The sequence below is a fragment of the Pan troglodytes genome, chromosome 18, assembly GCF_028858775.2.
Source record: "Pan troglodytes isolate AG18354 chromosome 18, NHGRI_mPanTro3-v2.0_pri, whole genome shotgun sequence".
Lineage (NCBI taxonomy): Eukaryota > Metazoa > Chordata > Mammalia > Primates > Hominidae > Pan > Pan troglodytes.
In genome coordinates this window covers 74,699,606-74,727,181 of record NC_072416.2, presented here as the reverse complement: position 1 = coordinate 74,727,181, position 27,576 = coordinate 74,699,606, and the positions used below count along the sequence as shown (strand labels likewise).

Below are 27,576 nucleotides of genomic sequence, written 5' to 3'. Positions count from 1 at the left end.
AACCATATCGCTCTTCATTTCAGGAAATATTTTTTTCATGTTTCAGGTACTGTTTTTCCCTGAATTGTTTGTGTTTTCTAAGCAATACCAAGAATGTTGATAAAACAAAAGATCACATCATCTCCTACTGAAAGAATGATGATGGCCTTATCACTATGGTTTTGCTTTCACCATTCATCACTTCTAATCTACAAACAACTGCCAGTCATCTTTCTACAGCATAAATTTGTCCTTCAATGATTAAAATCTTCTATTGCACAACATCACCTACAGAATGAGGTGCCTTTTCAAGGCATACAAAGCCCTCTATTACTGCATTAATTTCTTCACCAAATTCATTTCCTTTATTTAAGTTTCTTGCATTGTGTCTATATCTCATCTATACCACTACATGGAATTTACCAATTGATTCAGGCTGCTTTGTAGCTTCCCGATATTGTACCTGATGTTCTGGATGCATAGAAACACTGCCTACCCTCACATTAACCACACAACTTACACACACACACACACATAAACACACACACACACACACCCCACGCTTATCTTGAAAATTCTTCCTTGTTCTTTGATTACCATCTCAAATATTTTCTTTGAAGTGTTTCCTAGTTTCCTGTTTTTTGGTGTCAGGATGTTAGACTAATTTGTATCGTTTTTTGGAGACAGGATGTTAATTTGTCTAGTTTTTTATGACTTGTATATATGAGTTTACCATAAAATAATTTAATTTAAATTGTAGAATAGACTTTATTATTTGAATGTACTTTTTTCTATCTATCTATTTTGCTTTCTGTACCTGTGTTTTTTAAAAGTTACTAGAATTTGTTCCTCCAAATGTAAATAATTATTCATTTTGGATGGTGAGATTTGGGGAAATGCCTTTTTTCTACATGTGCACTTTTTTCTTTTATTTTTTTTTAACTTTTAAGTTCAGGGTTACACGTGCAGGTTTGTTACATGGGTAAATTTGTGTCATGGGGGTTTGTCGTATAGATTATTTCACTCAGGTATGTATTAAACGTATTACCCATTAGTTATTTTTCCTGATACTCTCCCTCTTCCTACCCTCTGAAAGGCGCCAGTGTGTATTGTTCCCCTGTACGTGTCCATGTATTCTCATCATTTAGCTCCCACTTATAAGTGAAAATATGAGGTATTTGGTTTTCTGTCCTCATGCTAGTTTGCTAAGGATAATGGCCTCCAACTCCATCCACGTCTCTGCAAAGGATATGATCTTCTTCTTTTTATGGCTGCATAGTATTCCATGATGTATATGTACCACATTTTCTTTATCTAGCTTATCACTGATGGGCATTTAGGTTGATTCCATGTCTTTGCTACTGTGAATAGTGCTGCAATGAACATACATGTACAGGTGTCTTTACATTACATTAATTTATATTCCTTTGGGTATATATTGCTGGGTCGAGTGGTGTTTCTGTCTTTAGATCTTTGAAGAATTGCCACACAGTTTTCCACAATGGCTGAACTAATTTATGCTTCCACCAACAGTGTATGAGAGTTCCTTTTTGTCCACAACTTTGCCAGAATCTCGTATTTTTTTTTTACTTTTTTCATTGCTTGAATTGTATGCATTTGTCATAAAAATAATAGTGGGAATCTTTTACGTGGAAAGATTTTTTCAGATTTTTCTCACTGCTTTGAAAATAGATGTTTAAAAATCAACAGTAAGGTGAAATACAATTACTCTAATTACATATCAAATTCTAAAAACTGTAAGATTGAAATTAAGTAAGCAATTTTATATAATTTTTAGAATCCATATAATCATTTGGCATAGATTATAGAAACCCAGATGGCATTAAAAAGAAGAGGAATTTTCCACATTTTTTTTGGTGCCATTATGATCTTTCTACCATAAAATTTTGACTCAAGAAATAAAAATATTTATTATGTAGTGAAATAATTTATACAACATATAATTGTGAAGATATCATGGAAATTGCTGGGTAGTCAAATGTAAAAGGAATTGCTGTGTTTGCATGTCTGATAAAAACATGCCATACAAGTTTTGGCATTCTTTATGCTTTTCCATAGGCAAAAACAATTATGATAATCCTTTTTAGAGGTTCTTACAGTAAAAAATACATTTTTAAAAATAAAATAAATTGACTGAACTCTACAGGCAGAGAACGTTTGAGTGATGCTGACTGGCTCTGCTCTGGCTGTCTTTTAAAACACAGGAAAGAGGTAACATTTCAGCTTTTAATAGCTGGTTAACATTTGGCTCATGTGAGTTTGCAGACAAATAATATCAGCTTCATCTCATCTAACTACATCTGACTTCAGGCAAGGACAAGAGGATCAATTCTCTCTATGACGGTAGAATGCTAAATCAGCTCCTCAAAACTGGTTTTCCAAGATATTAAACCATAAATATCATCTTGCTTGCAGATGAGCTTCCATTTCAAGCCCCTTCAGTAATGCTTTCCTGTCCTTTCTTTACTTCTTTCCTTGAGGACTGGAAAACTTCCTAAGTATCTGCTCACCCCACATACCACAGAATTTAAAAACTGGGTTTTACCTTTACATTCAATAAATAATCAGCCAAACCAAAAGACATAAGTAAAGCCAAAAACAAACAAAGCTTCAAATATTCAACTATTCATATGAAAACATTTCTATGAGTCTGATTTACCCGGGTAATTCCTTCCTTTTCTTACTTAATCATACATGTGTAAATACAATTAAGATTTCTCTGATAACCACAGGTGATAGATTAAAAGCAAAAATAAAATAGGAACCTAATAAACATTTAGTTCTCTAAGTAATCTACTTGGAAAATTTAAGTACTTTTCTTAAATGTCTAAAACATATATATATATATATATATATATATGCATTCAGTGCCACAGGTAGTAAACCATTAGTCTCTTAGGAGTCTCAAATCATCGAGTTTAAGTTACTTCCTAACTATAAATCCTTGGGAACAATATATATTCACTCTATAACTGAGTTTTCCCACATTTAACTTGGGCATATGGCACCTGTCTCATTGTAATGGTGAGTAGTAAATAAGATGATGAATTTTGATTTCTAAGCAAAGCACCTGAAAATAAGAGTGTGATGTAAGTGATAATAATTCTTTCTGAATATGTTATACATAAGCATTCTTTTTCAAAGTGCTAGGTTCTTTCATGTCTAAACGTGAACCCTAGAGAAGCCTGAAAGCTCATTAGGGTATTGAAGCACTAATTCCTACAGCTCAGAGTTCAAGTACCTAAGTCAACCGCTTTGATTGCTGATTGAGCTGAGTCTCTACAGAAGTTTTAGGTAACTTCCAGAATTCCTAAGTTTAAATCGATTTTATGTAGGCTTAAGAAAGAGCGTGATGGTATTTATATGTGGAATGTAAAAAAGCCAAACCCATAGGAATGGAGAAGAGTGGCTACCAGGGGATGGGGAGGGGGCGGTGGGCGGGGGAAAATGGAGAGATGTTGGTCAAAGGGTACAAACTTTCAGTTATAAGATGAGTAAGTTCTGGAGATCTAATGTACAGCATGATGACTACAGTTAATAATGATGTATTTTATTCCTGAATGATGTATCTTATACAACTCAAATGTTTTCACTACAAAAACATAAAATGGCAACCATGTGAAGGATGGATACACTCATTAGTGATTGTGGTATTGATTGTGGTAATCATTTCACAAAGTGTATGTACATCAAAGCATCACATTGTGGCCAGGTATAGTGGCTCACACCTGTAATCTCAGCACTTTGGGAACCCAAGGCAGGAAGATTGTTTAAAGCCAGGAGTTGGAGGCCAGCGTGGGAAAAAAACCAAGATCTGATCTCTACAAAACATAAAAAAAAAATTTCACTGGATATGGTGGTGCACACCTACAGTCCCAGCTACTCAGGACTCAGGAGGCTGTGGTGGGAGGATCGCTTGAGCACAGGAGGTTGAGGCTGCAGGGAGCCACAATCATACCACTGCACTCCAACCTAGGGAACAAAGCAAGACCCTGTGTCAAAAAAAAAAAAAATGTATACCTTAGATACATACAAATTTTAGTTCTCAATCATAGCTCAATAAAACTGAAGGGATACTGTGATGAAAGAAAAAAGCAGCATTTTCCATGTTCCCTTTGGATGTTAAAGAGTAAACAAGAGTTGATGCCTTTTACACGGAGGAAAACATCACGACTGTGGCACAAGATATCTGGGCCATGATGAACTCCCTCCCAAGGATTACCTGTGCCTCCAAAGGTGGCTTATGGTGGTTGCCAACCTCACCACCAGCTCTCTGCAATTACTTCAAACTGGCCCCTGGTTCGACAGCTCTCGATGCCTCTAATGGCATAAATTCTCTGGGGAATCCACTGCCCCTTCCATGTTTATCTAAAAAAGTGTTTGACTTCTGAAAGAATTGATAACGTTCTTTTAACCTGTCAACACCACCTCTAGAGGACAGCTAACTAGTATCTCTGTGATGGGAGGCACATTTCTATGCTGGAATGTCTTCAAAAAATACTTCTTAGTGAGTCTGGCTGAGGCTGTTTAGCACCTTCAGGGAACCAACTTGATGCATCAGGGGAGTAAAGCACCTCGGCATCCCCGCTGTCCATTCTTCTGTGCCTTGTAGCAGAATACAGGCTCATTGATCAAGCTAAGCAGGCCCAGCCTTTTACCACTGCCTTGATGATAGATGAAAGGGGTGATTTGTATTTGCCTCATCAGAGCTATGTGCTTGTTATTTCAGTATTCACTTGCAGGACCACCCTCATCACCTCTGCTGGCTTCCACACATCGGAAGGTCCTCCCAAAGATGTGTTTAGAATAGGCATTGAGGAAACTTACAACAGGAAAAAAAAAAAAAAACCTGTTAAGTGGCTAAATCAGAAAAACACATATAAATGTCAAGGCCTTGGTTTTCTGATGCTCAAAGCACCACCAGGAGGGAAAAGAAATCTCTTTAAAGTCTATCAAGGGGGAGAAAAATGTTAGATTTAGGAGAAATAACAGTAACATTTATAGGTTAATGAGATGGAGGCTAAGTCGCAGCTGAATTGGACCTCTATGCTTGTACTCTTTTAAAATTGGCTTAATGTTGATATAAATAATAAGAGTTGATAGTTATATGCTATGTTTTGCTATTTCTAATAAAATTTTTATGATGGAAAAACCATTATTACCTGCCTAATGTGTTAATCTATTCTCCTGATTTCTCCACACAACCAAGTAGCCTTTGCCAAATGATTAATGGTTTTTATGGTCACAATTAACCGTAATTCAAGCCATGCATGGAACTCAGAAGGAAATGAGAAATCCCTAACATGCAGGCTTAGAGCCCATAAAGAGTCCATAACACAACATGTGCTGGGCCCACTTAGACTCCTTGCATGTGGATTAAGACCCATTCTGTGGTCACCATTACAAATACAATGCTATTGGCATTCGTTTTCTTCTTTTGACAAGGTTTAAAAGCAGAGGTATTCTTGAGCCAGCTTGTACCAGCTCACATGAAAGTCAACTCTGTGAATTATTTTTTTTCAATTCTTCATTCAGTGATTGTCAAGTAGTAGCTTGAAATCGACTATGGTGGGAATGTTTACACCACGGATATGGGCGAAAGTTACAAATCAGGAGTGGGTTGTTGCTTTATTCTCTCCTCCTCCTTCTCTCTCTTTCTCTCTTTTCTCTCTGGAGAGAGAGAGAAACCCAACACAGGCCTACTTAAAAGAGTACATTTTAAATGTACTTAAATCAGAGTTTTCCTAGAAAGATATTTGGGGTTTAAAAGTTGCTTAAATAAATGAAACAGTTATCTGAATAAAACACTGATTTTTGTTCCTTCATTCTTTTCTCACCTTATTCGTTATCCTACCACTTACAAGCTTTACTTCCTGACAATTATATTTTCTCTTATCCCACTTTTTAAATTTTCTATTGTCTACCATTCTTTGTCCAAAAATGATCATATACTTTTACTGATACCTACTTCTTGCTTTTAATAACCACCCATAATTTATACATCCATTCAATGTAAGGTTCCCCTAGATGTTGGAAACAGGTTTCTCACTGACAGCTTGATGTGTAGAAAATTAACACATTGTGAATGAGGAAATTAGTAGTTTGGTGGAAGTAAGAATAAGAAAGGGCTGGCAGTAGCAACAAAGTAATAATTGGTGTCATATGTTGCCTGGTCTGCTCTATGCTGGATGTTAATATTGTAACTTTTTACTTTTTAATAGCAATCCTGTTAAGCACCTTGTGTGGTTGTAATGATTCCCCCTTTTAAATAGGTTTCTGACTTTTGATAATGTCACACAGTAAATGTGTGGCAGAACAGAGATTTGAACCCAGTTTTTATTTATGATTCCTCTCATGTTTATGGTGGCTAGTGATATGATTGAGACAATGTGTTAGTGTCCAAGTTGAATATGGTTGAAGGCCATCTTAGTGAATTGCGGCATTCAAGAAGAAAGGATAGTTAAACATACTTAGGTTGATAGACTGCTTTAAAATTGGGGAGTGATGAAACATACCCTGAACTACCCAGAGGAGAGGAAAACTAAAAGAGGGGTGCGGGAACTTATATGAAAAGATATACAGTCTAATCTGAGACCTGGATGATTTTTTACAGAGTTCAGCATGACTTTATTGAACTTTGTAACAAAAATGATTCAATTGCCCATCTAATTAAAAATTGAGTTTACCGTTAAGCCCGCTGGCAGTAAAAGGATGCCCTTGAGAGTGAACAGCTAAAGTCTGCCTACTAAAATTTTGATTCCTCATAATAAATAATTTACTTGGAATTTTATTTTACATATCAGATATCTGTGTCCCTGTGACTGCTGGTCAGACCCAAGAGAATGATAAACCTACGGAGCAGTTCTAGAATTGTCTGGGACAAGATGGCTCTAAGCTAGGACCTAGACCAGCCTAGATTCATTTTCTATTTCAAGTTAGAATCACATCCTGTATGAGGCTGAGACTCCCCCAAGCCTGCATCATATACTCCAGAGTATATGGACTTCTGAGTCTTACAATTTATCACACTATTGCCTGTCTCATTTAAATAGTAAGACCCATGAAGTCAAGACAGATATCTGTCTTGCAGACAACTGCATTCCTGCTATCTGGTGTCTCAATGAATAAGTGTTGACTAATTGATTGAATGAATAAATGAGAATCCTGAGTGGCCACAGAGGTACTGTCATCCTGCACAAAACCCAATTTGTTTAGTCAGCTAGACCTCTTTATACCTCTAATTACAATACAACCTATTGCTTTGGTCTGAATGATTGTGCTTCCATCAGATTCATAAGTTGGAACCTAATCCTCAATGCAATCTTATTAAGAGGTAAGGCCTTTAGATGGTGACTAAGTCCTCAGGGCTCTACTCTCATGAAAGAGGCCCAAGGCAATCCCTTTTTCAATATCCACAAAATAAAAATACCTACGCATAAATTTAACCAAAAAGATGAGAGGTTTCTACAAGGAAAACTATAAAACACTGATTAAAAGAACTGAAGAGGACCCTAACAAATGAAACATATATCCTATGTTCCTGGATCAGAATTAGTATTGTTAAAATGACACTACCCAAAGCAATCTACAGATTCAATGCAGTCACTATCAAAATACCAACATCATTTTTCACATAATTAGAAAAAAATTCTAAAAGGAACAAAACTGGAGGTATCACATTACTTGACTTCAAAATATATTATAAGGCTATAGTAACCTAAACAGCAAGGTATTGGTATAAAAACAGACTAATGAAACAAAATGGAGAACCCAGGAATAAAGCAATGCATTTACAGGCAACTGACCTTTGACAGAGCTGCCAAGACCATACACGTGCCGGGTCCGACCCACAGACCCTGGCTGAAGGACGGATGAACAAATGCACTCAGACACAGGTATCCAGTGAAAGAGCGGGCTAGGGAACTGGGCGGCTCACAGACACCAAGGATGGTCCTGTAAAGAGTCAGCAGCAGCAGCCCTAACAAGCTGCTGCTGAGAGCATGTATTCATTATAGATTTAATGATAAAGGCCTTGAGTCAACCCACTTGTGGGCAATTCACATGGTGCCCAACCCACGCTCGCAGATGGTTAAAGGCCAGGTTCAGAGGCCTAAGTAAACTAACTTATCTAGATCAATTCCCTTACACTTCCTTGTTATCTTACTCTGAGAGAATTCAGCTGCCTTTAGCCAAACCCTCTTCTGAAGCTATGCAAACCTCTGGCCTTCCGAGAAGGTTTGCATCCTTTTCCTATAATTTCTCCTACCACCCTGACCGATCTCCTACATACATGGGTCAAGGACACCCTCTTCAATAAATGGTCCTGGGAAAACTGGATAGCCACATACAGAAGAATGAAATTGCACCCGTATCTCTCACGTTATACAAAAATCAACTCAAAATGGAATAAAGACTTTAAATAAGACCCAAAAATATAAAACTACTAGAAGAAAATATAGATAAAACTCTCTAGAACATTGATCTAGGCAAAGATTTTATGACTAAGACCTCCAAAGTACAGTCAACCAAAACAAAAATACACAAGTGGGACTATATTAAACTAAAATGCTTCTACAGCAAAAGAAACAACAGAATTAAAAAAAAAAAACTACTGAATAGGGAAAAATATTTGTAAACTACTCATCTGTCAGGGGACTAACATCCTGAATGAAAGTAGGGAGTAAAATAATGAATACCAGAGACTGAGAAAGATGTATGGGAAAGGGGAGGTGAAAAGAGATTAGTTAATGGGTACAAGCATACAGTTAGATAAAAGAAAAGGGTTCTAATGTTTGATAGCAGAGTAAGGTGACAATAGTTAACAACAATGTATTGCATTTTCAAACTAACTGGAAGAAAGTACTTGAAATGTACCCAACACATAGAAATGATAAACACTTAGGTGATGATACCCTAAATACACTGACTTACCATTCAGGCCATAGGCATGGGCAAGGACTTCATGTCTAAAACACCAAAAGCAATGGCAACAAAAGCCAAAATTGACAAATGGGATCTAATTAAACTAAAGAGCTTCTGCACAGCAAAAGAAACCACCATCAGAGTGAACAGGCAACCTACAGAATGGGAGAAATTTTTTGCAACCTGCTTATCTGATATCATTCTGGATATTAGCAAAGGGCTAATATCCAGAATCTACAATGAACTCAAACAAATTTACAAGAAAAAAACAAACAACCCCATCAAAAAGTGGGCGAAGGATATGAACAGACACTTCTCAAAAGAAGACATTTATGCAGCCAAAAAACACATGAAAAAATGCTCATCATCACTGGCCATCAGAGAAATGCAAATCAAAACCACAATGAGATACCATCTCACACCAGTTAGAATGGCAATCATTCAAAAGTCAGGAAACAACAGGTGCTGGAGAGGATGTGGAGAAATAGGAACACTTTTACACTGTTGGTGGGACTGTAAACTAGTTCAACCATTGTGGAAGTCAGTGTGGCGATTCCTCAGGGATCTAGAACTAGAAATACCATTTGACCCAGCCATCCCATTACTGGGTATATACCCAAAGGATTATAAATCATGCTGCTATAAAGACACATGCACACATATGTTTACTGTGGCACTATTCACAATAGCAAAGACTTGGAACCAACCCAAATGTCCAACAATGATAGACTGGATTAAGAAAATGTGGCACATATACACCATGGAATACTATGCAGCCATAAAAAAGATGAGTTCATGTCCTTTGTAGGGACATGGATGAAGCTGGAAACCATCATTCTCAGCAAACTATCACAAGGACAAAAAACCAAACACCGCAAGTTCTCACTCATAGGTGGGAATTGAACCATGACAACACATGGACACAGGAAGGGGAACATCACACTCTGGGGACTGTTGTGGGGTGGTGGGGAGCGGGGAGGGATAGCACTGGGAGATATACCTAATGCTAAATGAGGAGTTGATGGGTGCAGCACACCAACATGGCACATGTATACATATGTAACAAACCTGCACGTTGTGCACATGTACCCTAAAGCTTAAAGTATAATAATAATAATAAGAGTATTAAACATTCTATGCATGAAACAAAATTTCACATGTACCCCATAAATATGTACAGATGAAATGTATCAAAAAATACTTTAAAAAATTTTTAAAAACATTGAAAAATGAGACCCAAGGATGCTTGATCATCCTTTCCACCACATGAGGATGCGGCAAGAAGGTGCCATATATGAAAACAGAGAGCAAGCCCTTACCAGACGCAGCTTCTGGCACCTTAATCTGAACTTCATAGCCTCCTGTACTGTAAACAGTAAGTGTCTGGTTTTCTTACCCAGTACAGGTATTTTGTTATAGCAGTCCAAATAGATAAGACACCTACTAATGAAAAATATTTTATAAGAGGTAAGTTTAAACAACAAATAGTTTTAAAAATAAGTTAATTTTATCCTGGACATTTATAACCTATTTTCCCAGAAATAATGGTATAAATTATTGTTAGATCTTCAGTATAATTTCAGCCAGATTAAAAGCAGATCAAGTGTTAGAAATGAATTTGAAATTTTAGGAAAAGATCATTCTCTATTTTTATTCTCTTCTTTCTGATCCCAAAACTGACCTCGTCATGGTTTCCTGGCCTCCAATCAAAACATTTCAGGCAGCATCATGGGGTCATATGAATCACTTCCACAGAAGGCAGCATAATTATCAGTGTATAAAAATAATCACTGGTATGTTAAAAATCCTAAATAACTGCAAACTTCTACTTGTCCTCAATCAGCACATTTGAAAATAAAGATGGGAACAGATCGTTGGATCCATGATGCATAGGAATATATGATATAGTGGCCACACAAGGTTGGAAATACAGGAAAATAATAGAACTGCAAAATGTGGCCCTAGATAATTTGAATTGGATTAAGGCCACCACAAAGAAACTTGCAAGGCAAGTAATGATAATCAATAAAATTGATATAAATAAAAATTTCTCCATTAGGAATCAAGTTTGTTGTGTAACTACAGAAAAAGAGTAAGTCTTAATGAAAATACTTTCAGTAAAATATAATTAAATAATGTAAATATTGAAATAATTTCACATTAATATATAGAATGTCAATCACTGAAATGAGTTGCATTAATCTAAATAAATCTAGAACTATTTTTTACAAATCTGTCAACATTGATACACATTTAATAGTGTGTGTGTTTGTAAGTATTGATGCACGATTCGGGAACTAATTGATCACTTCATGCAGAGATGCATATTGACTGTATGTTATTCTTGGACACAATAAGAACTTCATTTTTCATTTTAGTGGATGACAGTGATATTCTTAAATATTTTAATCTATAGCTGTATAAAGTAGACATATATAATTGGTTAAATAAATACTGGGCTATCTAAAACTATTAGAGAATACTGGTGCTCCAGTGTATTACATAATTTATGGGATAGGTGGTTAAATTCGAAGTAAATCATTTTATTGAAAGATTATGGTGGGAATTGAACAATGAGAACACTTGGACACAGGAAGGGGAACATCACACACTGGGGCCTGTTGTGGGGTCGGGGGAGGGGTAGCATTAAGAGATATACCTAATGTAAATGATGAGTTAATGGGTGCAGCACACCAACATGGCACATGTATATATGTAACAAACCTGCACGTTGTGCACATGTGCCTTAGAACTTACAGTATAATAAAATATATATAGAAAGATTATTTAAGAGCATATGATATCTCTTCTACATTAATGGAAGTAGATTTTGATGGCACCTATTTTTAGTAGATTAATGATAGCCAGAAGGGTAACTAGTTTTTCTTGAGAAATAACTGAGATTTGTTAATAAAAGTCCTCAGTGATTCAATCTACAGATCTAGCATTTAAAAACACATTTTAAAAGTTAGTTTTGTAAATTTACTTAGAGAAGTATGTCGCCTTAGCCTGTCAGAGGTCTTAGAGACATTTGGTTTTGTGACATGCTCCTTAAAACCTAATTTACTAGTGACTGTTGGTGACATTTTCAACTCACACAAATGATTTCAACATGAATCATAGTTCACAAATGCTGTATAGAACCTATCAAAAAGTTTATTAAATAGTTTGATCATAACTTATTTAGCAAGTAAGTTGAGTAAATCAATTTGCCTAAAATGACTTTAATTTTTTAATGACAGAACCAACACTTGAATTCAGATATAAAGACTCTTAATTATAGAACTCACTTTAAGAAAATCAATTACTTACATATTCTAACTTTATAACTTATTTTAAAATTTTCAATACATTTGCCAATAATTTATTATTGACTTACAGGTCTTGTTGGTCTCAATCTTATTTCTTTCACAGCTCATCTCTATATGATGTCACCATCAAATTCAGAATTATCAACCTTTCAAGTGCAAAATAAAAAAGATAAATCAGGCTGGCCGCGGTGACTCATGCCTGTAATCCCAGCACTTTGGGAGGCCAAGGTGGGTGGATCACCTGAGGTCAGGAGTTCAAGACCAGCCTGAACAACATGGAGAAACTCTGTCTCTAGAAATACAAAATTAGCCAGGCATGGTGGTGCATGCTTGTAATCCCAGCTACTCAGGAGGCTGAGGCAGGAAAATCACTTGAACCAGGGAGGCAGAGGTTGCGGTGAGCCGGGATTGCGCCATTGCACTCCAGCCTGGGTAACAAAAGCAAAACTCCGTCTCAAACAAACAAACAAAAAAGATAAATCATCAAAAGAGTATTTAATGTATCTACTACACCACTACTATGTGCATTTTGGAGGAAACTGGCTGGTCATATTTTGCTTGTTTTAGTTTTCAAATAGTTCAAAAGAAGAGAGCTTCTCAGGGTAAAGCAGGTCAGTTATACCAAGTTATGGAGTTTCAGATTGTACATCATAAATGAACGTGCCTGCCTCCGTGACTCTTCCAATTTTTTCTTCCCTTATTATACAAACCCTGTCAGAGGTCTTAGAGACATTTGGTTTTGTGACATGCTCCTTAAAACCTAATTTACTAGTATTTATTTTCACTTCATTTATTTGGTAGATTATTTGTTTGATCTGCTCCATGGAACCATCAAAGAAAACTATTAGGATCAGTTCCAGGTGTTGTTACTAAAATGTTTACTCTTGAATTATGGCAGAGTGTGCTCATGTCAATGAATCATGCCATATATGGTTTTATATCTTACACATACACAAACACACACACACACACACAGGAGCAGCAGTACAAAACCCTCAAAATTCACCCCTACTCAGGCATCCCTAGTTCTTGTTGATACGTATTTTTAAGGTCCTCAATCCATTTTGCTTTGTTGGCTGTTATTTTTTTTTTTCTCCTGGATGCAAGGCTCTTGCCTCCTTGTTGAGAACTGACCTTGGTTATTGACTTGGAAGCAATGAAGGCCAGTGGGGGCAGAGCAAGTTTTATCCTGCAAGAGACCTGCTTTTTATTTTTCAGTAAGGGCTTCACATGGTCTCCAAGCAAGCAAGGGAAGCCAGTATCCTCTGGCAAGGAGGGATACTTTGAAGGGAACTTTGAAAATCAAGGGGTCTTGTGTTTAGCCAACCATATATCCCCAATTAAGTCTGAAGGACCATTCTTTTTTTTTTGTCACGACTCTCTTTTGACACAGGAGATCTACTGGGGTTGTACATTTAGATTTTCTGGCAACTTTGTCATCTTTATATTCAGAACCTAAGCCTGATTCTTAACACATTGTTCTTTGAGGGTACAGGAAAGTCTCCCTCAAGGCTGTAATTGAGGCCCACTGGCTTTCAAAACATGTCTTAAATTGGCAGTTGACTGTCCTGAAATTGTCATCTATTTTTGTAAGTTCCATCAGAAGCCATCCTATTCCATTATCCTAGTGTACAGCAAGACTTGCTTGGTCTCTGAGGGCACTGCTGTGAGCTAGTAATTCCTTCTAAGTAAACCCAGCCACTGCATGCTAGGGATCATTACCACCCTACTCACCAGTCACAGTGACCAACAGTGATTACTTTCATTTGAGTGACTGTCTGAATCCTAAAACCCGTCTTGAGGATATGCAACTTTAAAATACTTCTATTACAAATTGTCTTAGCCCAGGAACTTTAGAAAACAGGGCCTAAGGAAAGGATCTTCTGCTAAAATTTTACTTAGGTGGTACAAGCCTACAGCAGAGGAAAGTGAGGGGAAAAGAAAGGGAGGTTAAGGAAGATGCTGTGCAATACGACAGCTATTGCTTCATGCTGTTCCATAAAGTGGCACAGCCGGTCACCGGAGTGCTCGCTCAGCACTTGAGGATTCTACAAAAATGTTCCAAGAAGGAATCTCATCCTGGGGAGGAGAAAAGGGGAATTTACCCGCCTGGCTCCCTCCTGTCTCCCATTTCGTGTGGGTTAATTTTCACCTATTGGCCAGCTAATTCCCTCCAAACCACATGAAAGACACATAGAAAACCAAATTTCATACCCTGAAGTGTGAGATTCACCTGGTTCCAAAAGTCTAGCATAGAAGAGATGAGAGCCAAGAAAGAGAGAAAGATGGACAGTTGGGGGAATCTGAGAAGGCAGATGAAGACTGTGTACCCAAACAACTCCTGGTTTCCATTCATTGACCAATCCACTTATGCCCTCCCTCATCAACAGGTCCCATCATAAAATGTAGGGCCTCTATTTGTCCATGAGAAAAACATCAATGCATCATAAAGACATAGTTCATGTTCATAGGCTTTCTAATTTGATTGAAGAGCATGCATATGAGAATAAGAGAATCAAGAAGGCTTTCAGTTTTAAGTGATACATAAAATAGAGTATGATTATAGAGTAAAGGGGTACTGAGGATTGAGAAATTGGTTAATTGGGGAAAACTTTCTGAAAGGTTTGACATGTTTGGTCTACTTTTTTTAAAAGCAAAACTTTCAAACAGAACTTCTGTCTCTTGCATGTCTTGGTCCACTTTCACCAAACCATATACGGCCTAACTCCCTCTCATGCTATACTGACATGAACATCAAGTCCAGTTGGCTAATCCAGCAGAGTCCAGACACTCCAAAATCATCTTCACATATTCAAGCAGCTTGAGGATTCACAAAGCTAGATACATCTAACTTTATTTCTTATTATTATATTTTATTTATTTATTTATTTGAGCCATGGTCTCTCTCTGTCACCCAGGTTGGAGTGCAGTGACATGAACACAGCTCACGATAGCCTCAACCTTCTGGGCTCAAGCAATCCTCCCACCTTAGCCTCCTGTGCAGCTGGGACCACAGGTGCATGCCAACAGGCCTGGTTTATTATTATTATTATTATTATTATTATTATTATTTTGTAGAGATGGGGTCTCCCTTTGTTGCTCAGGCTGATCTTGAACTCCTGGGCTCAAGCAATCCACCTGCCTCGGCCTCTCAAAGTGCTGCGATTACAAATGTGAGCCAGGCTTTACTTTATTTTTTAATATAAATAATATATCTATCACAAACTGTTTATCCATCTTAAAAATAGTCAGAGGTGTCAATGAATGTAGCTAATTCTTTAGAAAATTTTAATAAGAATAAAAACTTGAAAAAAAAGATTGGTGATGAAGAGAAATGATCATATCAGGGAGACCATTATCTTTACAATGTTTGTAACTGTGAATGTTTAATTCCTATTCAAATCACATATTTAATCTAGTAGCAATTGACATTGAACACATTTTATATAAATTGAATTTATATTAAATTATCATAAGGCCTTTAATAGACAAATTGCTTCCCAAATGATTAAGTGCATAAAGATGAATACATTCCAAAAGTAAATGTATAATGGATAATTCAAAGATTCTTTATTACATTGCTTCTTTTAAATTTTCTTTAAAAATGGGCTTTATTAATATTTTGAGTGCACAACATTTGAAACTTACAACAAACCATACCCAGATGAGTATGACATACTAATGGAATATATTTATTTATTATAGATACAATTATAACAATTTTAAATCATTTTGAGTAAAAAATATAATGTATTTCAATTTTATATGACTACTACACACAGACACACACACACACATATCACCTCTCTATAAATATCCTATACATCAAGAATCTTGGCTGTGTTTAATTATAATAACTTGATCATAGGACATGTTTTGGGTCAATTAATTGCCTTTGTTTTCTTCCTTTCTTTTTTTTTTTTGACACGGAGTCTTGCTCTGTCTTCCAGGCTGGAGTGCAGTGGCGTGATCTCGGCTCACTGCAAGCTCCGCCTCCGGGGTTCACGCCATTCTCCTGCCTCAGCCTCCCAAGTAGCTGGGACTACAGGTGCCCGCCACCACACCCGGCTATTTTTTTTGTATTTTTAGTAGAGACAGGGTTTCACCGTGTTAGCCAGGATGGTCTTGATCTCCCGACCTCGTGATCTGCCCACCTCGGCCTCCCAAAGTGCTGGGATCACAGGCTTGAGCCACTGTGCCCAGCCCATTGCCTTTATTTTCTTAAAGCCAATTAATATCATTAGGAAAAAATACAAAGTAATTTAACACTATATGAGTTAAATAATATATTCTCAAAGATTAGATTTTTATATGCTTTCTACATAGTGCCTACATAATTAGAGAAAAATACTTAATCCACATAATACATGATATTGTTTAAGACTCCACTATGATATTTACACTCTTCCCTTTTTTTCAACTAATTTTTAATCAGTTTGTGGTTCAACATTTGCCATACTTCAGTGATGACTTGAATAATTTGGGACAATTTAGTCAATGGAAATACCTTGGTAATCGCCTAAAAGAGGGATGCTTTGAAGCCTTACTGATACTTTAATTCACATACATTTATATTAGTGTTTTACATGTGCCGGTTAATTATTTTATCTCCATGCATTTCTTCTGTTCTCTGTAGCAAAATTTTTTAATTGTGAGGACTGACACTTCTACATTGGTTTGATAAATATAACTTCTACATTTGTATCAAATTTTGTTGTTGTTTTGTTAAATTAAAAAACAAAGCCTTCTGGCAAATTCATCTAGAATGTGTGTACCTAACCATGTTAAGTCAACAGACCCCTTTGACAGCCGGGTGAAGTTCCATTAAACTTCACCAAACTGATCATACAATTTTAGATTAATATTGGTATACAAACATTAAAATATTTTTTAAATTATGTAATAATATATGTTTATTATATTAAATAACAAGCTCTAGTGGTAGGGTAATAACCACTGTAATATCTAGAGATAGATATTAACTAAATTTTGAAACATCTGCAACAACTATAAGGTGACATAAAAATACCAGATTTTTTTTAATGAAAATAAATCACAAGTTTATTGGCTATTTTTCCAATTAGAATGTAAACTCCAGAAGGTGGGACCCTTGTCAACCAAGCACCAGGTTGGGAGAGTGTAGATGTAGATACTCAAATAGGAATAACATACATCTTCTCTGATGAGGAACCCATGAATCCTTAAAGTCTCTTGTTTGCCTTTTGAGGAAATGGCCCCTTCAGAAGGCACTTGTCTGTCTCTCCTTTGACTAGAAGGGACCTGACTTGCTGGACCAGTCTATGATATTTCTAGTAACTCTCTCTTCTTTGATACCATGAACAATTTGATATTTGCTTTCTTTCTTTTTTAAAAATATTTCTTTCTGGCCGGGTGCGGTGGCTCACGACTGTAATCCCAGAACTTTGGGAGGCTGAGGCGGGCAGATCACTTGAGACCAGGAGTTCAAGACCAGCCTGGCTAACATGGTGAAACCCCGTCTCTACTAAAAATACAAAAATTAGCCAAGGGTGGTGGTGCATGCCTGTAATCCCAGCTACTCGGGAGGATGAGGCAGGAGAATCGCTTGAGCTGGGAAGGCGGAGTTCGCAGTGAGCCGAGATTGCACCATTGCACTCCGGCCTAGGCAACACAGTGAGACTCTGACTCAAAAAATACAATACTAAATAAATAAATAAATTCCTATCTACTCATCTCCACCCACAAAGCTGACCTTAGCTTTTTCCAAAGTATTCCTAATGCTTGCTATGAACACAAGTTGAACCTCAGCTCTGCCGGTGATAATTTTGTCCATGAGAAGTTTAATTCTTCAAATTAAAACAAAATAAGTCTTTAGGCCTCATTCTCTAGCAGACTTTGCTAGCCTAAATTGTTTTTTGCTTTTAAAAAAAATACCTAATTTCTATTGGTGGAAATCACAAGCACTATTAATATGACTATGTTTAGTTGCTGATAAACATAACTATATGGAAAGCTACATTTTAGTTATTAAATCTGGATTTTAAAATAAAGTTGATACCTGATTCACAGTGAGATAAAGTAATTAACACATTTTGTTTAGCATTATAAATAGCTATGACTTCAATTAACTTATCTATAATCCAGTTTGCTTTTCATCATTCCCATAAATATGTTGTGAGAGTTTAGTAAAACAAATCCTGAAATTAAGTGTCTTTCAACATAGCTTTGAATTATAATATTGCACTAGAATTTCCAAAGAACCAAAGGCATTCAATTTCATTTCTTAACATTTTGTATGCCTATGTTCTGCAGAGGAGTTGCTACCATTAAAAAGCTCTCCAATTTTCAAGTGGTAAAGTCTGTAGGAACAGTATATGTGACACAATTCTGCTTCGTGCAAATTGTAGTAAACATCATACTGAGAGAACACAATAACCTCTGTTCATTAAACACTAATATAGATACCATGTTCCTAACACATATTAACATTTTGTGCAAACACAAAATTATAAGTGTATCTAATATTATCATGTAAGATTTTAGTAAATGCAATTCACACAGGCAGTGCTATTTGTCTTTTAAAATAAACATTATCTTTACAGTCTCAATTTCTTAGTTTTCCTGATGTTGGTCCCTAAGTAATTTCCTCACATCATAAAAATAATTTAATTTATATTTAGAAATCACCATCCAACCAGCTAGTATACCAGTGTTACCCAGCCTTTGCATCATTGAGACATATTTCATTTGAACATACATCCATCAAATTAGCTCCATATGTCAACTCAAGGAGCATTAACTTTAACTTTCACATGGACAAGAGATTCTATAAAACCAATGCTGACTAGGTAGTTTCACAGCTCTTGTTTTCATGTGAAACTGAAAAGTTAATTTAAACGCATACTGGGGAAGCTTGGTTTATTGAATATGTGGGATCTATGGAACACACTATTTTAGCGTAACATCTGCTGTGTTTGGATGTGTGTATGGGTGAGCATTGTGCACACAGGTGTGCCTTAGCTCAGCAGTGATTACTGAATTCCAACAGATTACAGGCAGGAGAAAGCATTCCCCAAGATAAATGCAAAGGAGATTTGTGGGAGGGAAGTCCAGATGCAGGATGGATACCAGAGGTTCCAACAGCCTCAAAACTTCACTTAAGCCTGGTAGTTAGCATTAGCTGCCGCCTTATTTTCCTTGCTGTATTTTAGCCTCAGCACTTGCAAGCTTTCTTCTGTTTAAAGGATGAAATCTTGAAGGTTCAAAGGATTCTTAAGATAATTTATTTCAAACCCCCATTTTGTCAGTTGGACAGATGATATTCAGAAGAAGTTGAGTTCATTACTTAAACTTTTCTTTTTTCCCTTCAGAACATAGCTGATAGTTATGCTCTAACCATGTGGTCGTGGTAAAAAAACACTGACTACTAGGTATTTGGGAATAAAAATAACTGTATCTCAAAGGGGGAAAGAAAGAACTCTGGAAAACAACCTATCATAGTAGCAAGTGAAAGAAACAGGAACAGAATAGACTTCAGAGATGAGAGGATTATATTGGAAGGAAGACATGGCCTCAGGTTGCAGACAAGTAGGACTCTCTGGGATTTTCAAGGTGAAAAATTAAATGAAGCATATCAGCTCCTTGGACTCTAATCCATTTTCCTCCTGCACTGACTTTCCTTTGGAATCTTGACCTTTCACCCTAAATTGTCAGTCTAGATACTCTTTGCATCTGTAGATTTTGGACATAAACCAAATCCTGGCTAATCACAGTATAATTGCTGTAAATGCAATTTTTAAAAAATACCATTCCATTTCTTTATTTTATGTTTTTAAACATTTTTATTTTCAAACACCTCATTTTTTATCAATCAATTTTGCAGCTTAGTCACAAATGTCCTTAAAGAGAAAAACAAAAAAAGTACCCCCAGGCTCAAACTTTCTACTTCTCTCTCTCTTTCTCTCTCTCTCTCTCCCTTTCTGTCTGGCCTGCCTTCCTGGGTGATCTTATCATTAATAAGATCAAGTATCATCTCTTGATTCATGACTTCAAATATTATATTCAGTCCAGAACTCTTTCTGATCTCCAGATTCATGTATCTTCAAATTCACTCTGATATCTGCAACCAGCATCTCAAACTCAGGCTTTACATGTCCAAAAGGCACAGGAGAAACTTGAATAAAAAGTCATTGCTTCTCACTCTTCTACTGTCACACAAGCAACTTTTATTTTTTATCCTTCTAGAGATATTACAAGTATGCAATCACACACACACACACACACACACACACACACATTGTAGTAGGCAGCTTCTAAGAGGGTCCCAAATGACTCCATCTTCTGTGTGCAAAGCCCTTGTTAATCCCTTACAAATCCACACTCTTTGGCTATCTTGCTTCACACAAATAGAAAACATCCACTCTGAGTGGATCCCACCTCTGTGATTAGGTTACCAAAGACTGCAACTTGGGTTTGGCTAGCTGATTCTCCCTATTGCTGGCCTTGATGAAGCAAAACAAAAGACAAGTGGTAAGGAACTAAAGGCAGTCTGCAGCCAACAGACAGTGAGGACCTGGGACCCTCAGCCAAACAACCCTTGAGGAGACGAATTCCACCAACAAGCATGGAAGTGATCTTGGAGGCAGATTCTTCTCCAGTTAACCTTAGTTGAATCCCCAGCTCTGGTTGGCACTTAGACTTTAGGCTTGTAAGAGGCCCTGAAGCAGAAAATCTGTGCTCTTATTTCCAACCCACAAAAATTGAGAGATAACAATTCTTTGTTGTTTTAAACTGCTAAGTTTGGGGAAGATTTACTATGCAACAATAAATAATCCACATACATTTGTACTTTTAAAAAACTGATATTCTATACACTCTTCTATATGCATAGAAATATACACAAAGTATGTGTTAACCATCAGTTTATGTTATCTGTAAGGCTTCCCATCAACAATAGAGAGATAAGAGATAAGAAACTGAGAATGTAGGATGGATTTTCTTAGGTATAAATCTATTTCAAGGATATGCAGATATTTATCTCTTCCTTAACTACTCATTAACAGGCAGTAGATTCAAAAATATCAATGTAAAGCAATTTTTTAATAAACAAATAATTAGGGCTAAGGGCAAAACAGTTACAATTAACTTCCTAGCTAAAACTGAAATGAAGTTATGGGATTCCACCATTGATCACAACCTACTTTCAAACAGATCTAGAAGGCTGTAATTATCCTGAGACTACAAGTTTCAAACAGTGCTACTGCCAATATCGGCAATTATGATGATAGATGGCTTCATGATTCTAAAGAGGTTGAATGCATCAGTATTTCTTTTCCCTGAGTCTGCTCTATTTCTGATAAAGCTTCATACTTTACTTCTCAAGATCTTAATTTAGGCATCAACCCTACTGTCTTCAGAGATTTTCATTAACAGGTTCATTATTACAAGGTAATTATTTGCATGTAGATACATCAATAATTCTTGGTGATAGTCTTTCCTTAAGCTTACCTCTTGTTTTGTTTATTTTTAAGTTCCTAAGTCATTATACAGAAGTAAATATATGTGGCTTTGGTAAATCACTGTCATTTCTCCAAAATAAAAGTTAGATTAGCAGAGGAGTAATTTCTTTAAGAGAAAAGGCAACTATCCACAATACCAAAGACATGGAGTCAATCTAGGTGCCCATCAATGGTGGACTGGATAAGGAGAATGTGGTATGTATACACTGTGGAATACTATGTAGCTATAAGATGAATAAAATCATGTCCTTTGCAGCTGCATGGATGCAGCTGGAGGCCGTTATCCTAAGAAAATTAACGTAGGAACAGAAAACCAAATACTGCATGTTCCAACTTATAAGTGGGAGCTAAGCATTGAGTGCTCATGGACATAAAGATGGCAACAATACAAACTGGTGACTACTGGAGGTAGGGGACAAGGGCTGAAAAACTAAATATTGGGTACTATGTTCATCATATGAGTGAGAGGATCAATTGTACCTCAAAACTCAGCATTACATAATATACAGAATAACAATCCTCCACATGTACTCTCTGAATCTAAAATAAAAGTTGAAATTATTTTAAAAAGAGAGAGAGAGAGAATAGGTAACTAAAACTGAGAGGTAGTGACATGCCTAAGGGCCCATTTTAAGAGATGGTGCTCTAGCAGCTTTCTAGTTCTGAGTCACTGCCGTTAGGACACCACATCATCCTTTATCCTTGTGTGTGGCAGGAGGAATGTCAGAAAATGCAAGTTCAAGTAATTACAGCCATCAAGGACATTTGCAACTGGCTTGAATTTATGAGGGGGGCACTAAAATGCAAGCTGCTGAGCAAAAGACTTAAAAAGCTACTGAATAAAATTTCTTGGAATCTCATCTTTCATTTCATTTGTGACCTGAAGGGTAGTACCGAGTTTCATTTAGGGAAAAGAAATGAACTTGTTTATTTTCTTATATTTTTACATTTCAAGTCTTGAAGACCCCCTGTCTCCAAGAGGGACACACTCATCCTCTTAAATGTGGTTGCCATTTCTTGGTTATTGTACGTGGTTTCATCTCCCTTGTTTCCACGATAGTAACTGCTAGCACATTGAAATCCTAGTTACATATTGCATGCGGTAATTAGGAGATGCTAGGCTAGAGAGTTTTTAGCTCTACCATTGTTGTCTTGGATTATACCATGAATGCCAGACCATCTGTCAGGAAAGTGCTGCCAAGAGTGGATATTTATCTGGCTTCTCTGTCAATTTAAGAGGACTTAGTAAGTTGGCCACCTGCCAGCAGCTACAGAACCAACCTTCGGCGAGATGACTGCTGAGGAAATGACTGAAATTTTACAATTTTAATCTCCCTTTTCATTTATCCAATTTTTCCACATCTGCACGTAATGAAAGGAGAACTGACTCAACCCCCTGTGCACCCCCACACTGACTTGTGATGATTCTTTCTCTTCCTTTCCATCACTATCTTTCTGTCAAAATCTCATCCATCCTTCAGGATCCAGCTGAAATTACAGCCACAGGTAGAATCAAAATATTACTTCTACCTTTTGTATTATTCTTGGCTGTTGGCTTAACACATTTATTAAGCACCCATTACACATTATGCTGTTGTTGCCAGATACCTAATAGATTGTGCATAGCTCCCTAGCGAGGAATGCAAAAGTCTGTGTAACTCATTAATCTTCTAGAGAGTATCTAAGTAATTATTGCAAAAAAAAAAATTGAATGAAGAGGCAAATCTCCAAATTCAGGGGTGGTGGAAATGTTCATGAGAAGTATTTATTAAGTTTTCCCATGAGGTCGAACATTGAAGATATAATGACAAGCCAGCAAAGGAGATTAAAACTCAACACAGTAGACAGATAACTCCCATTCCAGTGTAACAGATATATTTACAATGAGCAATAGAGGAATGAAACTTCCAAAAAATGATTTGAACTAAGATGCATATATATTTTTTCTTGTTTTTTGAGACAGAGTGTCACTCTATCACCCAGGCTGGAGTGCATTGGCGGGATCTCGGCTCACTGCAACCTCTGCCTCCCAGGTTCAAGCAATTCTCCTGCCTCAGCCTCCCGAGTAGTTGGGATTACAGGTGTATGCCACCACGCCAAGCTAATTTTTGTATTTTTAGTAGAGACAAGGTTTCACCATGTCGGCCAGGCTGGTCTTGAACTCCTGGCCTCAAGTGATCCACCCACCTCGGCCTCCTAAAGTGCTGGGATTATAAGCGTGAGCCACTGCGCCTGGCCAAAATGCATATATTTAATAACTGAATTACCTAATATTTTGTCTCTTATGAATACAAATTAAAAAATAAAAAAAATTTAAATAGGAGCTTCACAATATGTTCCTATTTTAATTTCTCCTAATGGGAAGAGAATGAGTTACAGATTTTTGTGTGTTTGTTTTTCCATTGGAAAAATCTTTGGTTGCAAAATATGGCTATAAGTTTGGCAGATTGTTTTGGCATAAGAAAAAAGTTTTGAAGAAAAATGAAGACCACAGTCGTAAGATTTGGTTTATTATCATAGAAGAATGGCTTTCCAAATGTCCCTGAACATAATTATTTCAAATGAAAACCTGAAGCTTCTCTCTGGAATTAGGTTACTGGCTTTGAAGAAGAGCAAGGTAGGAGGTAGATCAATCATTAGAGGTGAGGGGTTGTGAGAAATTGTCATGGCAGTGCTGAGTCAAGTTGACTTGCATGCCTAGTGCTTAGAGTGACACTGGTATTATCAGCCTCGCCTGGAGTCTAGAGGGTTCTTCGGAGGAGTATAGTGGATATGACTAGCAAGAACATAGATGCCATGTGCATGTAATGAGGAAAAGCCTCTTAGAACATGGGCTCTGTATTAGTCTGTTCTTGCAATGCTATAAATAAATACCTGAGACAAGGTAATTTATAAAGAAAAGAGGTGTAATTGGCTCATGGTTCTGCAGACTGTACAGGAAGTATGGTGGCTTCTGTTTCTGGGGAGGCCTCAGGAAACTTACAATCATGGTGGAAGCGCAAGAGGAAGCAGGCATGTGTTACATGGCAGGAACAGGAGGAAGGGAGAGGAAGGGAAGGTATGACACACTTTTAAACAACCAGCTCTCACAAGAACTCAGTATCACGATGACAACACCAAGGGGGCACGGTGTTAAACCATGAGAAACCACCCCCATGATCCAACCAGCTCCCACCAGGCCCCACCTCCAGCATTGGGGATTACGTTTCAACATGAGATTTGGGTTGGGACATAGATCCAAACCATATTAGGCTCTTGTACTTGGCTGATGGTGGGCTCTCCAGGAAGTTCAAAATACCAGGGCATGGGTCCTTCCCCAGGGATTCTAATTTTATTGGTCTAGAGTATAGCCTAGGCTTGGGGATTTTTAAAAGACTTCAAAAAGCTTGAAAACCACTGTTATAGAAGATAAGGTGATTCAGGACATAACATTAGGGTAAATTGACACTCCCCCCCTTAATCCTGAAAACAGATACACAATATAGCACAAATCAAGAACCCCAAGATATCAAATTGCATAGAAAATTAATACATGCGAATACACAATTGGTAAAGTGGTATTCCTATGGAAGTGGTAGCGGAGTTTTGAAAGAGAATGACAAAATACCATACAGAGTGATGGGCAAGCATGGAGCAAATGCAGAAGTCATTCAAGACCCTGTATCCAGCGGTTAAGGACCAGAATTGGTACAAGAAATGTACAAAGAGATGAGAAAGGGCAATTTTGAAGAGACTTTACAGCACCAGGAACTCATCCCTTAATCCTCATTGGTAGTAACACAAGGTCACTGTTTTATTAGATTTGAGAATATGATTTCCATAGGTTTGCCAGCAAATATGCCCATCTATCATCTATCATGTATCACTAATGTCATTTAGTATTTCTTAGCTACTTGTTAGCTTGTAAAGTCCTAAGTTAAATAATTATTTTATATACACTAAGCCAGATGTATTTGAATTTATATATGACCAACATTCTGAAGGTCATGGTGAGGGGAGAAGGGGTGTATTAGTCCATTTTCACGCTGCTATAAAGAACTACCTGAGACTGGGTAATTTGTGAAGAAAAGAAGTTTAATTGATTCACAGCTCCACAGGCTGTACAGGAAGCATGGGTCAGGAGGCCTCAGGAAACTTATAATCATGGCACAAGGGGAAGGGGAAGCAAGCATGTCTTACCATGGCCGAGCAGCAGAGAGAGATAGATAAGGGAGAAGTGTGACACACTTTTTTTACATCAGATCTCATGAGAACTCGCTTACTATCATAAGAACAGCAAGGGGAACATCCACCCCCATGCTCCAATCACCTCCCACCAATCCCCTCCTCATATTTGACATGAGATTTGGGGACAGATGCGAATCAAAATCATATCAGGGGAAAAGCCCCATTCAATGACTATCACACTTGCCTACCCAGATGGGAAATGTTACACAAATGCAGGGACTTTACCACAGTTTTGGACCACAGGGACAAAGTCACTTCATGTTAAGACACTGTTTTATTGGATTCATCTTAGAGAAATAACTCGTTTAGAAATCTGCAATAATGCCTATATAGTTTTCACATACTATAAAAGAAAGTACATTTTTTTAAAGACGCCCAATAACAATCAACGTGAACTTATGGCTACAGCTGAGGGAAGTTGGAGCTCTAACACTGAAACCTGGATTTAGTTTTAACAGAAAACGCTTAAACATTTTTAGATGTTTAAGTCTTGCAAAATAACAAGACTTTTACACCTGCTTAAATTTTAATGTGAAATTTGCTAATGAAACTCACAGTATCTATCTCTGAAGCAGAGGAAATGTATGACAAAAGCAAACAAATACAAATGTGGTAGAAACTTCCCATTATGCAAAGTGATGCATGTCCACTCCCAGAGTTTTTGCACCTGGGGATTTCTAAAATCTAAAAATCTCAAAGATTTTTTACTCCTTCAAATATTTTAACACATTTAACTTAAATATTTTCCCTCCCAGATTCTACCTAATCAACTCTTACCTCCAAACATCTGCTTCTCTGCTGAGCAGCATCAGCTGGATTTCAGGACTGCGTGATTTCAAGAACTGGCTGTTAATTAGCGACTGTTCTCCCTCATGCAAAGTCTCATGGGAGAAAGAGTCTCATGTTAGAATAAAAACTTTAAATTAACTTTAGCAGAGTTCATTTGAGCAAAGAAGGATTCATGAATTAGGCAGTATTAAGAACCAGGAAGAGTTCACAGAGCTTCATCCAGCAAAGTGGGCAGGCAGTATTCAGAGACTGAAAAGGGTCGTTACTTACAAAATTGATTCGTTGGGGCTCGGCATTTCCCTTATATATGCACGCTCTGATCAATTGGCCACCTGTGATTGGCTGAAGCTTGAGTGCTGTGATTGGCTGTCACTCAGTGATTCGTTACTTACTCCCGTTCGGCTGTGGTTTGTTTACATATCAAGTTAGGTTGCCCTTCGTGACAGACAGGGAGCTTTAGATCAAATTTAATTTAACATTCACAAAAGATTTATTTCTATAAAACTATATATCCAACAAGTAATGACATAATTCTCTGATTTTCCTTTGTGTTCTCTCCCCAACTGGTGGTTCAAAATATAGTTGCTCACGGACGTGTATGCACTCAATTTAAAATATCACTATTCAAAGTGTGGTCCACTGACCAGCAGCATCTGCATCCTTGGAAGTTTGTTAGAAATGCAGACGCTCAGGGCCAACCCCGGACTTTCTAAATCAGAAACAGCTTCAACAAGATCCCCAGTGATTTCTGTGTACATTAAAATGGACAATTATGGCTGTCCATAACAACTTGCCCTTCAAATTCCTGGAGACATTTACTATTTCATATA

At 37.1% G+C, this 27,576-nt stretch overlaps 1 long non-coding RNA gene across 1 annotated transcript in view; it reads right to left on the bottom strand.

The window, feature by feature from the left end:
* Positions 1-26,849, bottom strand: part of LOC104002679 (uncharacterized) — a 71,185-nt gene extending 44,336 nt beyond the window's left edge. The window contains exon 1 of the long non-coding RNA XR_010152459.1: positions 26,735-26,849. This is a non-coding gene — a long non-coding RNA (uncharacterized LOC104002679). The remainder of the gene's footprint in view (positions 1-26,734) is intronic.
* Positions 26,850-27,576: the final 727 nt, after the last annotated feature.